Genomic DNA, 15,928 nt, shown 5'->3' on the forward strand with positions numbered 1-15,928 from the left:
CCACGGATTGCAATCTGACTCTGTGTCAGAATTCTGCTTGTCTAAAGAGCGCTGCCCCTGACTAAGAAGATGGTGATAATGTCAGTCAACAATGACATTCTTAGGGCATAAGCAAATGTGTCTGTGGAAGTGGAGTACCCTGTTTTGGGGTGTTCTCTTTCCTCAGGGAGCTCAGGGATACAAGGCTTCTGAAGGACTGTCTATATGATGGGTAAATTTCACGTATCATTATACTTGTTCTCTAGTGCTCAGAGTAAGTGAATGTGGAGTAATTAAACCACAGATAAAATATACCTCAGGTTCATGGAGGCTGATTACTTGAGAAATAGAAGATATCAATTTTGTAATTGAAAATATAGGGACTTTTTGAAACATTTCATCAAGTTGTAATTCACTTTTCAAACCAGACTCTAATGAGTGTCTCAGTTTTTCGACCAACAATCTAATGTTTTCTCTAGATTTGCTTATTCACAGCTGCTGGAACAAAAAAGATGAGATGTAGGGAGGATATTTGTTTTCCTGAGTTTCACATGACTGAAAGTGCACAAGCGAGTTTCACCCCATGCAGAACTTTGACCATCACAAGTGTCCCCAAAAGGTTGTAACCCTGTTTTCAGATTGTTCTTGGATGTGATCCTTAAAATTTTCCATGAGGATGTGACAAAAAAGAGACTGTTAATAGGAGAGAATCCAGGTCTGATGGACACAGAGCTCTTGGGACAAAGGACAAGGGCACATGAAAGTAAAGACTTGCAGATTTAGGCCAGCCTCCCAGACCGATGACTGTTTGGATTTATCAACGCAAAGATATTAAAATATGAATGTTGATTTGTCTTACTGTTGGACAAATTGAACTTGTGACAGCCTAGGAAGACATTTAACTTTCTCTGAAGTTACTAAAGCTTGCTATGAATAAATAATGATTAGTGAACAATTTTTATAAATCCTTGGCCTAAGAGTGAATGAACAGCTTAAGGCATCATTACTTTTCAATGACCGGAAATAGCCGCTGCACTCAGAGTGACTGACTGACTGACTGACTGGAGGAAAAAGTGGTCTAGTGCCCGCAGCTTGTGGGTCTTTCTTTGCCAGCTCAAAAGGCATGGGAATGAGTTTCTCTATCATAGGAAGGAGAAGAGTGACCAGAGTGTAAAGGGTCCTTTGAGGCCCCCAGGCCAGCAGAGTGGGTACATTTTCCCTAAAGAGCCCTGAACCTGACTGGGCACTTGACCAGTCCAGGGCCCTCTGGCCACTGTCTCGGCCATCTTCCCCCCAGGGCTCACACATGCAGTGTAGACAATGTCACATTCCAAAAGGAAGGGGGTCTCCAGGACTGGAACATGGCTACTGCAGAGAGAGTTAAACTATTCCTAAACCATTTGTAATTATCGGGGTGAGGAAGAGCACGCAAAGGATGTAACTCAACTTGTTTACAGTAAAAATATCAACCCAAGGCGAGCAGCCCAACTCTCTTTCCCTTTAAAAGTCTGAGTGTCCTTCACAAGCTGGCCATTTCTGCAGATCGGGGGCGGGGGCTGTTCTAACATAGTGTGATTTTTCAGTGTGCTTTGTCTCTATGGAGAGGCTTCAGAAGGCCCTTGAAGTCCTCAGCCCTAAATCCATGTTAATAGGGGAAGGTATTTTTTTTTTTTAAAGCGGGACAGTTTGTTTGGGAGGAACACTGACCCAGACCGCGCTGTGGTAAACCAGGGCAGAACACCTGATATCATCTGCAGGGTACTTATTAACCACTGCTCATTCTGGGATCAATATTTCCAGCTAAGCAGTCAACACCGAGATATACCACTATGTCTCGTTGTTTTTCTTTTTTTTCCTGACACAGAATTTATTTTATAAATGCATCTGCTGGAGAAAAGGCAGTACGAAGGACTGTGTCTTTTATCTTCAGGATATGCAAAGCACATTTATTTTCAGCTTTTATCTCCGGAATTGTATGTTGATCCCATACATATAGATTGATTTTGTTCAGGTAGATAATGAAAAGTCAAGTGGAAAATTACACAATGGAACTCACGATCCTGGTCTTATATCGGTATATAAATTGGTTTATTATTTCATTCTATTAAAGAGCACTTTTTTTTTTTTTTTGGTACCAGAAAAACTTCAAATTAAATCATGTTCTCAGCTTCACTAAATTTTGTTTTAGAGGAGGAAGTTGAGAGAGGAATAAAGAGAGATGCTTTTTTTCTGCTCCCTTTGCTAATTGTATTGGCTAAATGAGTTTTCCCAGGGTGGTGTCTTTGCAGCTTTCTGTCCCTCAGTCCACTTCGGGGTCACACATGCAGTTTCCGTAACTCTGGGATGCTCTGGGCCAGAACAAAGATGTCTATCATACATATCTCATTACATAGGTGAATATTTTTTCACTCCAGGCAATTCTAAATTTTGTCACAATGACTGAAAGAGGTGAGCTTCCCTTCTTCCACCCCCCCCCCCCAGCACTAAGAAGCCAGGGATGAGAGGGTGGCTGCCAGATGAAGGCCACCACCAAGGGACAGCTTGAAGCCAAAATCCTGGAGGAAGTGTTATTAATAAACATCTCCTGGACATTTGGTAGCTTGTGGAGCTTGCTCCAGCTTAAAGCAATTAATTCAGGACACTGACATCAACTCTCCAGGTCTTTGACAGCTTGGAGCTGAAATAAAAATGCTAGTTCTCCGGGGAAGAGAAGAGGCTGGCTAGCTCTTTTCTGGACTGTTTGCTTATAGGCCCAGAGAGCAACCTTCCTTGCAGAATGAAATGCAAGGGCACAAACAATGTACCAGGGAGAGAATAGAAGATGGGAATGAACAGTTTGAACTATTTGCTCAGCAGAAGGGCACCACAATGCCGGAGCAGTGGTTTTCCCAGGCATCCACCACCCCTTCTTTTGGGTCTTTTGTTGTCCCCTGTCTCCTTTGGCCAGATAAGAGCACAGCTGCAGCATTGCAACTAAGTAAGACTGCATTTATCCCCCTAAATCTCGGGGTGCCTTTACTGTAACGGGTTAGCCTCTGCTCTCTTTTATTTTACAAGGCAATGGACAGGAAGGGAGAGAATGGGAGTGAAGGAGGGTGGGGGAGATAAGGCTGTGACATCACCTGTGTCTCATTTAGGATTTTTTTTGCCTTTCTTTTTTCAATCCAGATTATGATCAGACATAATCTTTATGGAGCTTTTAAATTGAAGGGTTCAGTGATTTGTATCAATCACCACGCCAAAATGTCGCCTTTTGGCAAAAGGCAGAGAAGGAGGTGTGTCTGTAGTTTACGAAAGTGGGGAGGGGGTCGAGGCAGATTTTTGGTTTTAATAACCAGGCTTCTCTAGCAGCTGAAAAGAGGAGAAATTTTTGAATTGGCAATTTAAAAACTGTTCAGTGATGAATTGTCACTTCTAAAATAATTTTAGAATTCTATTTTCCCACACTTATTTTGTTCAGAATCCTAATAAATAGAGGTTGCTAGATTGAGTAAAAGGTGGATGAACTGGAGATCGGACATAAAATGTACTTTTATAATTGCCATAATTTGCACCTCTAATCAGAGTAAATGCCACCTAAAATGTAATCAAGATGGTATTTCCCATTTGCTCTTTGAAGCAGATCCTATTTTACACATTGTTAGGGAAAGTAGATGTGATGATAATATAAATATAAGCACAAAGTATGGTTTACATTAAGTTGATTTTAAAGTCAAAATCAAAACTAGGTTTTCAGTGTTGGATTTTCCAGTTCTGTGTTTTGCCCCCGATTTTGGTTTTGAGAGGCAGGCTACAAAGGCTTAATTCTATTGCAGTAAGGTTTTATTTAGTCTGAAAGGTTTTCTAAGGTGAAAAGGTAAACAGTTTAACAACAAAGGAAATTAGAAAATAAACGGTTTAGTATTATGATTGTATTAAACATTCACAGGCTAGAAGCGCACCTGCGGGAAATACCAGGGTTCAATGCTGTTCTTGTCTTTTTTTTTTTTTTTTCCACACTGACAAAACTCCCCGGAAAAAAAAAAAAACCTTCTGTATATTATTCCTGCTGGGTGGTCAGAAGGAAAGGCCAGGAAGCCAAAGGCCTCCCATTGAGACGCTGCTCTGCGAAGAGCCGACCTCGTGCCGCTGCCCGGGAGATGAGAGCACCTGTCGGTCTCCGCGCTGGTGCTGTGCTTTCTGCGGGGGACGACCGCGCGCGCGCCCCTATGGAGGGGACTGGGGGTTTTCTGCAGGGAAGCTCCCACCCGACGAGTCTCACGCGGGGTTCAAGACATCCTGTAAATATCCGTGTGACTATTGCCCAGTAGAACTGCTAAGTAGTATTAAGAGTTTAATTAAATTTAGTTAAAAAATGTATGTGGGGTTGGGGGGGCGGTGAGAGTGGGGGTGTGTGACAGAGCAGGCTAGCTGTATTCTGGCTTGTGTGTGATGCAAGGAGAGAGGATAGAATGTGGGGGGAGGGTTCTATTTAGATATTTGCAAGTGTTTGATGGCACCATGAACAAAAAGGGATCCTATGAAACATCACTTTTTTTTGGCTATGATTTTGTATCATGTAAGTATGAATGGCAACCCTTTTTCTATACAGATTGCAATAAAACCATCAAGTATGAGTTCTGCATTTTCTTTGCAAGCATCAATTTTGAATTTTTTTATTTAGTACAGAAATATTATCACATAATAAAGGGAAAACCCTCAGCTCCGTTAGGTGCTTAGGCTTAATATATTTTATCATTGAGAAAACTGAGGCCAAGATGAGGAAATTGTAGTCTGCCTGGGTAAATGTGTTGTGTTTTGTTTTTTCCTTTTTTTTTAATCTCTGTCTGCTCTTGACATGAAGAAAAACTTGTCCAGGGAAATGATTCCAGCACCGCATTTTAAGAGTGACCTGAAAACACCATGTTGAATCATTGTGGATAACCCTGAAAAATGACTTTCTTCTTTTGAGGTCGTCGGTTTCCACATGAGGGGCATTGCCAATTTCTGCAGAGTGAACATGCACCTGGTATGCAGTAGAAAGCTGCATGTGGAGGGACACCTCCAAGGGAGAGTGCCACAGCACAGGGCAAATGTGCAAATACTGAATCGAGCTTGAAAGACTGTGGTCAGAAGCAAGGAGCAAGTGATACTGATCTTATGTGAGACTGGCTTGGTCATCACACCAGCTGCCACAGGGTTTGATTAATGAGGCATTAAGGAGATCGAGTGACACTTACAGCTAGTTACTTATGGTGCTAATTTCAAAACACTTTGCAATAGACAAAGAGACTGCTCATAATGCAAAGTAATTTGTGGTGTCTTCCTGGTGGATGCATTTAGTGAAGCAAATATAGTTATGCAGAATTTAAATTAAGGTTGACACTAATGTAAACAGAGCCCACGAACCACTGTCCAATAATTTGATGAGGACACAGGTTTTAATCAGGCCTCTTCCACTAAAATAGCAATTTAAATCCCAATCGTTTAAACTGGATAAAATGCTTAAGCCATGAAGGTTCGGTGGAAAAAATAGAAATTTACTAGAGAAGAAAATCAGCATCTCTTGGGGGAGCTGTGACTAGATTTTGACCCAACAAAATATCACATTGACTTCAAGGGAAGATTCTGGAAATTTGAAGGCATTTTCCATGTATTTTGTTGTTGTGAAGTGATGGTTTAACACATGCTGGTAATACTGACTTCAGAATAAAAATGATTCTGGTAATGAGAAAAATGAGACTCTAAGCTGATTAAGAGGCCCTAGAAGTATTTAGCTTACTTATTAGAAGGAGAAATATTATATTCCCCTGCTTCCACCTATAAGCGATTTCTATTTAAACTAAAAATTTACAAACTGACTTGGGGTGGTGGGCTGGGGACAGGTCTGGTGAACCGTTCTGAAGTTTAGCTCTTGCAGGAGGTACTCACACTCATGCATGGCTTTTCCCTGGTTTGCTAGTTTACTTCCCTTACTAAGGAGCAGTGTGGGAGGGGGGCAGGGCCAACCGAGGCATTAACATAAATCAAAATGCCAGCAGCCCAGGTTTCAGGGCCTGAGAAGCCTTATGGGTGGGAAACAAAACAAAACAAAACAAAACAAAAAACAAAACAGCAACTTCTTCTCTCACCGCTCTGGGAAGCAAAAACCAGTGAAGGTTTATGCATTTCCTAGCAGGGGTCCCCAAACTTTTTACACAGGGGGCCAGTTCACTGTCCCTCAGACCACTGGAGGGCCGCCACATACAGTACTCCTCTCACTGACCACCAATGAAAGAGGTGCTCCTTCCGGAAGTGCGGCAGGGGGCCGGATAAATAGCCTTAGGGGGCTGCATGCGGCCCGTGGGTCTAGTTTGGGGACGCCTGTTAGGGTGACCCCTGGCTTCACTGCTGGCCAAGAAGTAGGAAAGTGAGAAAACTCTAAATTCTCTGAATTGTGATCTGACTGCTCCAGATCATGTTCATGATGTGAGAAAAAGGAATTTGTCTATGCCAAAGAAAGGGCCAAAAGCTATTTCTTAAAAATAGTCTTAAGTGTAAAGTGCTCTGAAAATCTTTCTAGCAGTTATGTATATTCATGCTCACCTACATTATGGAACTTAGTCAAGAGGGAGAAAACTGGAGACTGCCACATACTGTGGATGAATGACAGCATTTTTCTTGATTCCAACATCACTGCAGGGGAACGTGTCTTGCACGCACAGAAACTGAACCCAGTGTGGTAAGTCATGTCCCTAAGGTCATACGGGCAGTAAGGGTGGGTCAGCCTGCTGTGACTCCAGACACCCTGTCCTCTGTCCTCTTAGGAAAGAGCCCAGTGCCCTTTGTGGTACTTTTCCCTGTGTGGTTGGTTGGGAAGCCACCATGCAAACTCCGTGCCTCCAAGAAAGTCTAAGGGAAAAGGGAAAGTTGATATTCTCAGAGTTAGAGAAAATGAACTGAAATACATCTATCTGTGTGAATCACACCTGCAGAAACAGCGATTCTGAACTACTGAGTCCACATTGCTTTCTGTGTCCTAAAAGACAGATTTTTTGGCATCCTAATCTCAGGGTCAGAGGAGCCAGGAGGGGCATCTTTGGAGACAAATGGAGGTGCTTGAGAGCCAGTGTGGCCGAGGCCCCCACACTGGGCAGGCAGCCGCGGGCTCCCCGCCTCTGCCCCCAGAGGAGCAGCAGAATGCCTGGGCATGGTGGGTTGGGAGGACAGAAGTGTGCCAGATGGACTTGGCATATCAGCATGCCTTCAAGAATAAGGTAAGAAAGAGAACCTATGAAATAATGCTTTGGGCGGCCTCCAGTGTTTGGGAATGCTTTGGACATGGACACTTTGCTCCATGTCCCAGCCTCTTCACCTCACCTCTGATGCCTACTGTGACAGTGGAGATCCATCCCTGAGGGCTGGGGTGCACCTGGCATTGACACAGAATGCTGATTTCCGCCTGTGGGAGGCACAGCCCTAAGTGTGTTGGCCAGAGTTTGACAAACATTGCTCATGGCAGTTCCCAATTCCTGGAGGACATGGGTGTGCTCCTCCTCTGGGGACAGCTCTGACAGCTATTCTTCACAGTGTCCTGGTGGGCTGGAGCCTGTGTCGCACGTGGCGGTACCCAGCCCAGTGGTGCTCCCCTGAATCAGAGTTTTCTCTTCACTGCCGCATCTTCTCCCGCTTCTGAGGTCCCCTTCCCGGGGTCCACACCCACACTTTCCTGTTTCCAGATGAGAAAGCTGTCCTCCACACTTCTCCGTGTGCTCGCTAGTCCTGTCCACCAGTCCACGTTTGAGGAGCAATGTAGGAGAGCCACTTAGCTCTCCCCTTCATTTTATCCTTCTGGTCGTAATTCTAGAGACTGCATACCTCTGAGGTTGCTTGTCAAACCCTCTCAGAAGCACCCGAGTCTTTCCGGCTCTGATCTACTGGTGCACGGTGGACCCGAGGGCTGCCTTTTTTAAAAATTTTTATTTATTTATTTTTATTATTAAATTTAATGCAGTGACATTGATAAATCAGAGTACATATGTTGAGAGAAAACATCTCCAGATTATTTTGACATTTGATTGTGCTGTATACCCCTCCTCCAAAGTCAAATTGTCTTCTGTCACCTTCTATCTGGTTTTCTTTGTGCCCCTCCCCTCCCCCAACCCTCTCTCCTTCCTCACCCCATCCCCCCTCCCCCAACCCCCATCCCAGTTGCCATCACATTCTTGTTCATGTCTCTGAGTCTCATTTTTATGTCCCATCTATGTATGGATTCATATAGTTCTTAGTTTTTTTCTGATTTACTTATTTCACTCTGTATAATGTTATCAAGGTCCATCCATGTTATTGTAAATGATCCGATGTCATCATTTCTTATGGCTGAGTAGTATTCCATAGTATATATGTACCAAAGCTTTTTAATCCACTTGTCCTTCGCTAATCATTAGAGAAATGCAAATTAAAACCACAATGAGATATCACCTCACACTAGCCAGAATGACACTCATTAACAAAACAACACAGAATAAGTGCCCGCCAGGATGTGGAGAAAAGGGAACCCTCCTGCACTGCTGGTGAGAATGCAGACTGGTGCAGCCACTGTGGAAAACAGTATGGAGATTCCTCAAAAAACTGAAAATCGAACTGCCTTTTGACCCAGCTATCCCACTTTTAGGAATATACCCCAAGAACACCATAGAACAGCTCCAAAAGGAGAAATGCACCCCCGTGTTTGTGGCAGCATTGTTCACAATAGCGAAGATCTGGAAACAGCCCAAGTATCTGTCAGAGGGCTGCCTTTTAATCCTTACTGTCCTTTAATGTGTGTGAAAGGCATTGAAATTCCACCTTGTCTTTTTGGCCTCAGTCTGTTTCTCTGTCAGGATAAAACAAAACAATTCTGCAGATCATCTTTAAAAAGTTTGCTTCTCAAAGTTTCCTGAAAATGAATGATGCCAGTGAGGGTGATGTGTTTTGGGCTCATTTCTCATTACAGAAACATGCGGTGGAATACGGTGTGAGCAAAGCCAATTAAGTGGCCAGTAGTTAGCTGTTCAAATTCACTAAAAAACCCTCACATTCTTTCCCTGATCCGTAAAAGAAATCCAAACCTGTTTCTCTCCTGCCTTACCTCTGGATTTCGAATCTTAGTGCAAATCTCAACATCAACAAAGTTGCTATGTTTTTTGGGTGTTTTTTTATGATTATCTGAAGAATTTGTTTCAAGTGAGGCTTAAGTACCATTGGGGAAGGTGCTGAGATCTCAACCTGCTAGCCTGCTGCTCTCAGCTTAGCACACACCACCCACTTATCTTCTACACTGGATTCTGTGTGCCCACGTGGGCGGTCCTTGTCAAATGGCAGCATCTGTCGTTGGGTGTCTTCTCAAGGAGGTACATGGGAGTGAGGAGACCCTGGCCCTGCACCAATGTTGATACGAATGGGTTGGCAAAATAAAAAAAAATAAAGTAAAATTTGTTCTGAGAATGCCTATTGATAAGTAGGTTTAATGACTGGCCAGAGGTTTGTCCACTGAAACCATTAACCCTGGAGATTTACCTTCTTTATGTTAATGTACTGCTTCTAATAAGCTTATTTGGGGTCAGTTCCAGGAGAGAGTGGTGGTTTATCTCATATTTTTATATTTAGGTTTGCCCGTCTCCCTAACCTGTTCCCTCACCTCCAGGGCCCAGGTCTGGGCTCACAGGTGTCTCAGGTCTCTCTGTCAGTCTTCAAACTCCCATTGCCCTAGGCCAGTGGTTCTCAAAGTGTGCGCCAGGATGCACTGGTGCGCCCTAGAAGATTTCCAGGTGCACCCTATGGTATTCCAGAGAAATATGTGCCTGTTGGGGACCAAAAAACCAACAGGGTTTTTGGAGTTTAGATTTTGGGGGGACAGAGGTTTGGGGAATTGGCTGTAAGCTGACAGCCTGACCCCCCACCTCACTTGCCTGATTAAGTTGCAAAAGGCTGTAAAGCTGTGGAGCTGGATTGTTTACACTACCCCTTCTGTTCTCTGTAAAGACTGAAGACAGGTTTCTTCTATCCTTTGTTTGGTGTAAAGTTAAGATGATATGTATGGTGGGGGTTTTCTGCACTCAACACAATTAAGAGTAAAAAGAGGAATTCTTCAATGTATTGACGAGTAAATGAGAGTTTGCCATTCAAATATATGCCCAAACATTGAAGAAATCGATAGGACACATCAGGCTCATGTTTCTCATAAACACAAGAATGAAAAAACACATTCACGCCAGGACCTGCCAACTTTACTAAATCTTACTAAGAATGTATCTATATATATATATATATAAAGATAACTTTTTTGTCGTTTTTTATTTTTTAACCCCTCTTTTTTTACGAATTCTAAAAAGTGTACCGCAAAAAACGTAACATAAAAATGTTTTTTAATGTCAGAATAAATTTAATTTTGATGTATTTATTTCATTTAATTACCATAAAAGCACGCTTGAACTTTATATTTTTTCTTATATATTTGACTTAATTATTATAACATATTTCTCAGAAATTTGTATATAGTATGCCTACAATTATTTGTAGGATTTTAAATGTGCTCCGAAAAGTTTGAGATCCACTACCCTAGGCTCTACCATGCCAGGAATCATTAAGAGCATTGACTGTAAAGGAGAGCTCATCATTTTAACTTATTCTGCAGAATTCTTTCCATGTGCAGGGGTGTTGGCAGCTCCCCACTGTATTTACTTAACCAATTCATGACACAGGAACTGAAGCATTTGGATACTTTACAGGTAAATAAGTTAATGTTTTATTTCCTTAAAACACTATTTGACACGACTTAGGTTTTTAGAATATCCTCTAGCAGTGGGTCCCCTTGTTATTTAGTAGAAGGTTTCTAAGAAATATAGGGATGAAAGAGCAGATTCTGGTGGCTTAGGAGATTCCTAAGGTTATCTGTGTACACCAATTATCTGCATGGTTATAGTAATACCAGCTGCGGTGTCCATGGCCTAAACCAGTAAGGACATTTTTCATGTTCTTGTGAAATTTCCAATTCACATTCTTTTGTTATTTGAGAGTCAGTTGGTCAAGGTATTGGCAATATCTCAACTCTCCTTTCCTTTAATTATTTACCAAATCCTGTTAATTCTTCTTTCGTAATATCTCATTTATCACCACTTTTCCATTTTCTCTGCCAGAACAGGTCCTTTATAACAAGGGGAATATTTATGACAAGGCAAATCAGCTTCTAGCACCATCTGTGTTGCTACCAGTACTTGGCTTCTAGAAGCCTGAGTCAGTGTTCACGGAGGGGCAGTTGCACAAGTTGCTTTCTCCCCAGTTATCATTTCACTTTATATTAGCCATTTTACACCTATTATTTCAATGTCAGTGGCAGACCATTCTGAATGTGGCTTTCACTTTAGAAAAATAACCTATGCTATAGGTCCTATAGTTCACCATGGATATGGGCACATACTTTTTAAATTTAAGAACAGTTCATGTTTTATAGGTATTGTCCTACCCACTATAGTCACAAATATTTTGCTAATCAAAATAAATTAGGTTTTCTGGAAGAAAGTGAGAACCTGGCTGTTTAGCTCAGTTGCTTAGAGCATTATCCTGAAACACTGAGCTTGCAGGTTTGACCCCCCATCAGGGCACATACTGGAAGCAACCAATAAATGCACAACTAAATGGAACAACAAATGATTTCTTCTTTCTGTCTCTGTCTCTGTCTCTCTCTGTCTCTGTCTCTCTCTCTCTCTCTCTGTTTCCCCCTTCCTCTCTCTGTCTCTTTAAAATCAATCAATTTAAAAAAAAAGAAAGTGGAAACTTGTATTTTTCTGTCAGTATAATGAAAGGGATTAGAAATTCACAATAAGAGGATGGGGTAGATGGCCTCTGTTTCCACACATCAGTTTAAACCTCATAAAAAGAAAAGCCACAGACATTTGCATCTACTGATGTAATGCAATAGAAAATATACAGCATTTTTTTTTTGACAAAAATAAAACACAAATGTCATCATGGATTAAATTCTCAGCTGAGGCCCTGGCCGGTTGGCTCAGTGGTAGAGCGTCGGCCTGGCGTGCGGGAGTCCCGGGTTTGATTCCCGGCCAGGGCACACAGGAGAAGCGCCCATCTGCTTCTCCACCCCTCCCCCTCTCCTTCTTCTCCCTCTTTCTCTTCTCCTCCCGCAGCGAGGCTCCATTGGAGCAAAGATGGCTCGGGCGCTGGGGATGGCTCCTTGGCCTCTGCCTCAGGCGCTAGAGTGGCTCTGGTCACGACAGAGCGACGCCCCGGAGGGACAGAGCTTTGCCCCCTGGTGGGCATGCCGGGTGGATCCCGGTCAGGCGCATGCGGGAGTCTGTCTGACTGTCTCTCCCCGTTTCCAGCTTCAGAAAAAAAAAAAAAAACTCAGCTGATAGGAAATACAGTTAATAATGGAATGCGTTAAATGGCACTACATGGGTGGTGTCACTAAAATCCAGATAATTGGAAGTGGAACATATTACCTTGTTTTTCAACAAATAATCACCAAGAAGAAAAAGAAGGAAGAACTTATACATTAAAAAAGAAACAAAACATATGTTAGCCAAATGCCATGAGTGAACTTTGTTTGGATCTTGATTTCAATTAAAGCACATCTCTAAATAGTATGAAATAATTGGAAAAATTTAAATATTAACTTTTTAATTTTTATTTATTTTATTTTTTTAGATTTTTTTTTTAATTTGGGGGGAGGGAAGAGATAGAGAGAACAAGGAGAGGAGTAGGAAGCATCAACTCCCATATGAGTTTTGACCAGGCAAGCCTGGGTTTTCGAACTGGCAACTCAGCATTCCAGGTCCACGCTTTATCTACTGTGCCACCACAGGTCAGGCTAACTGTTAACTTTTTAAATGTAGCAAGGGTATATGGCTATATCTTTTAAGGTCTGTACTTTTTAGAATAACATTTAAGGAATTATTTAAAAATGGGTGATTTAATATCTAGATTTAACTCTCAAATGAACTAGCTAAGAGACTAAGTGGGTAGTGTAAAGGTGAATCTGGATTGGCCAAGGGTTGGTAACTGTGGGAGTCATCTGATGTGATTCACTACTCTCTCTAATGTGTTTGAAAATTCCCCCAAATTGGGGGACACATCCATTAAGATATTTCCCCAAATCTCTTAGCGATTTTCAAAAATTTTTTTTATTGATTTTAATTTATTGTGTTTATATAGATTCAAGTTTCCCACCGAATATATCTCCCCCATACCCCTGTATTCCCCTCGACATCGCCCTTGCCTCCCTCTCCCCAATGTCTTCCCTCCTTCTCTCCAAGATTTGCTTTCCTGCTCCCTATAACGCTGTGTTATGTATATATAATTTCACTAATCTCTTTCCCTTCTCTGATCCCATTCTCTCATCTTCTTTCCCCCTTTCCTCTTTCCCTCTGGTCCCTTTGATCCTGCCTCTGTCTCTATTCTGTTCCTCAGTTCACACTGTTTATTGGATTCTTCAAGTGAGTGAGATCATATGAGATTTTTCTTCCTCTGCCTGGCTTATTTCACTTAACATAATAGTTTCCAGGTCCATCCATGTTGTCACAAAAGGTAAGACTTTCTTCTTTTTCATGGCCGTGTAGTATTCCATTGTGTATATGTACCACAGCTTTTCAACCCACTTGTCCACTGACAGACACTTGGGCTGTTTCCAGATCTTGGCTATCGTAAACAATGCTGCAGTAAACATGGGGGTGCATTTCTTCTTTTGAATCAGTAATTTGGTACTCTTAGGATATATTCCTAATAGAAAAATAGATGAGTCAAAAGGCAGTTCGATTTTTAATTTTTTGAGGAATCTCCATACTGTTTTCCACAGTGGCTGCACCAGTCTGCATTCCAACCAGCAGTGCAGGAGGCTTCCCTTTTCTCCACATCCTCTCCAGCACTTATTATGTGTTGTTTTGTTAAGGAGGACCATTCTGACTGGTGTGAGGTGGTATCTCACTGTGGTTTTAATTTGTGTTTCTCTAATGATTGCTGATGTTGAAAATATTTTCATCTGCCTATTGGCCATCTGTATGTCCTCTTTGGAGAAGTGTCTATTCATTTCTTTTGCTCATATTTTGATTGGATTGTTTATCTTCCTGGTGTTGAGTTTTACAAGTTCTTTATAAATTTTGGTTATTAACCTCTTATCAGACGTATTGTTGAATACATTCTCCCATTGTGTGGTTTGTCTTTTTATTTTATTCATATTGTCTTTAGCTGTGCAAAGTCTTTTTAGTTTGATATAGTCCCATTCGTTCGTCCTGTCCTATATTTCACTTGCCCGTGGGATAAATCAGCAAATATATTGCTGTAAGAGATGTCAGAGAGCTTACAGCCTGTTTCCTTCCAAGATAATTATGGTTTCATGACTTACATTTAAGTCTTTTATCCATTTTGAGTTTATTTTTTGAATGGTGTAAGTTGGTGGTCTAGTTTCATTTTTTTGTAGGAAGCTGTCCAATTTTCCCAACACCATTTGTTAAAGAGACTATCTTTACTCCATAGTATGCTCTTACCTCCTTTGTCAAAAATCAATTGTCCATAAAGGTGTGGGTTTATTTCTGGGTTCTCTATTCTGTTTCATTGATTTATATGCCTGTTCTTATACAAGTATCAAGCTGTTTTGAGAACAATGGACTTCTAGTACAACTTGATGTCAGGAAGTGTGATACCACCCACTTTATTCCTCTTTTTCAAGATTGCTGAGGCTATTTGTGTTCTTTTTGGATCCATATAAGATTTTGGAATACTTATTCTAATCTTTGAAGTATGCCATTGGTTTTTAATAGGAATTGCACTGAATTTATAAATTGCTTTGGATAATATAGACATTTTAATGATGTTTATTCTTCCTATCCATGAACATGGTATGTGCTTCCACTTGTCTGTATCTTCCTTGATTTTTTTTATCAATGTTTTATAATTTCCCTTGCTTAAATTTACTCCTAGGTACTTTATTTTTTGTTGTTGTTGTTTGTTGCAATAGTGAAAGGAATTGTTTTCTTAATTTCTCTTTCACACAGTTTATTGTTGGTGTATAAAAATGCCTCTGATTTCTGAGTATTACTTTTATATCCTGCCACTTTGCTGAATTCATTTATCAGGTCCAATAGTGTGTTGACTGAGACTTTAGGGTTTTCTATGTACAGCATCATATCATCAGCAAATAATGATTGTTTTACTTCTTCTTTTCCAATTTGGATGCCCTTTATTTCTTTTTCTTGTCTGATTGATGTGGCTAGACTTCCAGAACTATGTTGAATAAGAGTAATGAAAGGGGCACCCCTGCCTTGTTCCTGATCTTAAGGGGATTACTTTTAATTTTTTCCCATTGAATATGATGTTGGCTGTGGGTTTGTCATAGATGGCCTTTATTATGTTGAGGTATGTTCTCTGTATTCTCACTTTGCTGAGAGTTTGATCATAAATGGGTGCTGGATTTTATCAAATGATTTTTCTGCATCTATTGATATTATCATGTGATTTTTTTCCTTCCTTTTATTTATATGATGAATCACTTTGATTGATTTGCAAATATTGTACCAGCCTTGCCTCCTCAGAATAAATCCCACTTGATCATGATGTATGATTTTTTTTCATGTAGTGCTGGATCTGGTTTGCTTATATATATATATATATATATATATATATATATATATATATATATATATTTTTTTTTTTTTTTTTTTACAGAGACAGAGAGAGAGTCAGAGAGAGGGATAGACAGGGACAGACAGACAGGAATGGAGAAATAAGAAGCAGTCAATCATCACTTTCTCATTGCACATTGTGACAACTTAGTTGTTCATTGATTGCTTTCTCATATGTGCCTTGACTGCGGGCCTTCAGCAGACTGAGTAACCCCTTGCTGGAGCCAGTGACCTTGGGTCCAAGCTGGTGAGCTATTTGCTCAAACCAGATGAGCCCATGCTCAAGCTGAGGACCTCGAGGTCTCGAACCTGGGTCCTTG

General features: G+C 41.2%; 1 long non-coding RNA gene across 4 annotated transcripts in view; it reads left to right on the forward strand.

The window, feature by feature from the left end:
• Positions 1-15,928, forward strand: part of LOC136309162 (uncharacterized) — a 69,631-nt gene that overhangs the window by 13,769 nt on the left and 39,934 nt on the right. For 3 of the 4 annotated variants that reach the window (XR_010726243.1, XR_010726245.1, XR_010726246.1), the window contains exon 2: positions 10,613-10,706. The exons of the other annotated variant lie outside the window; for it this stretch is intronic. This is a non-coding gene — a long non-coding RNA (uncharacterized lncRNA). The remainder of the gene's footprint in view (positions 1-10,612; positions 10,707-15,928) is intronic. 4 annotated transcript variants of the gene reach the window in all.

This window comes from Saccopteryx bilineata, chromosome 6, assembly GCF_036850765.1.
Source record: "Saccopteryx bilineata isolate mSacBil1 chromosome 6, mSacBil1_pri_phased_curated, whole genome shotgun sequence".
NCBI lineage: Eukaryota > Metazoa > Chordata > Mammalia > Chiroptera > Emballonuridae > Saccopteryx > Saccopteryx bilineata.